Here is a 1,414-nt window from a genome sequence, read left to right on the forward strand (position 1 = left end):
AACACTCATTTGACTCAACTGCAATCGTTTTAAAATTAATTACTACTACTTTAGGGCCTAAAGGCACTTTTTTTGAATATTCTCATTAGTATTGACAGCACCGTCATTCTAACAAATTTGTACATCTGTACAGTCTAAATGCTCCTTAGAGGCCAGGATGGCGAGACTCCATCTCACCTACTTTGGGCATATTGTCTGGAGAGACCAGTCCCTAGAGAAGGTTATCAAGCTTGATACAGACAGTAGCTTGACAGAGGAAAAGAGGAGGACCTTCAGCAAGATGAATTGACACAGTGGCTACATTGATGATCTCAAACATTGAGAACAATTGTGGGGATGGCACAGGGCAGGACAAACAAAATAAAATATATATCATTAAAAATATACATCTTGGATATGATCTCACATATATGGAATATTCTAGACCAGGCAAATGTGTAGTGATCAAAGTTTAATGTGGTTGTGGGAGGTGGGTGGGAGGGAAGCAGAAAGGGAGATACAAGGTTTAGGGGACATTAAGCGTCTGTTAAGGTGATGAAAAGGTTAATGATGGATGAACATGATAAACATAATTAATGCCACTGAAATGTACATTTGGAGATGGTAGACACATCAAGTTTTTATTGCCTATATATCAGAATAAAACTATATACTAAAATGATTATTTTAAAGTTGTCTTTGGTATTCATTACAATACACACTTAGGGCAGTTTAAAAATGTTGCTTTCTATATCTTATGCCTTTTTCTGTGGGTAGCATCATCTTTTATTATTTTCTGCCGCATTTTTGGGAAACTACCCTTCCTAGAAGTCTCCTAAAAAAATGTGTGCTTGGAAGGAGAAATTTTTGCCACCTTCCATGTAGGAAAATGACTTCATTCTACCCCCCCCCCCCCCGACTTGAGTGTAGATTTGACCAGGGCTAGAAGTCTAGGTTGTCAATAACTTGCCCTCAGAATCTGAAGGCTTTGCTTCATTGCCTTTAAGCTCCCAGGGTAGTTGTTGAGAAACACAATGAGATGCTCTGTATGTGTCATATTTCTTTCTTCTTTTCCAATATCCTGAAATGTCAAGAACAGATGCTCCAGATATTCCTTTATTTATTATGCTTGGTGGTTTTTCTATGTGAGACTTGTCTTGAGCGAGTACAGATCATAGAAAGAATCAGTTAATGGGATGGGTTGTGCGTTAGTATTTGAATGTTTCCTGTCGTTGGTCTAACAAAGCATCACAAGTCAGTAACTTACGAGACACAAGGTTAACTCAGTTACGGAGGTTGTGCATCCAAAAGATGGTTCAGAACCCACACCAACAATGGATTGGGAGGGCTGCCTTCCTGCTGGCGCCCTGAGGGGGAGAATCTTCCCTTGCCTTTTCAGTTCCTGGCTCATGGTCCTAGCCCATTCCACATCTAC

Source organism: Tenrec ecaudatus, chromosome 5 (assembly GCF_050624435.1).
Source record: "Tenrec ecaudatus isolate mTenEca1 chromosome 5, mTenEca1.hap1, whole genome shotgun sequence".
In the NCBI taxonomy this organism is placed as follows: Eukaryota; Metazoa; Chordata; class Mammalia; order Afrosoricida; family Tenrecidae; genus Tenrec; species Tenrec ecaudatus.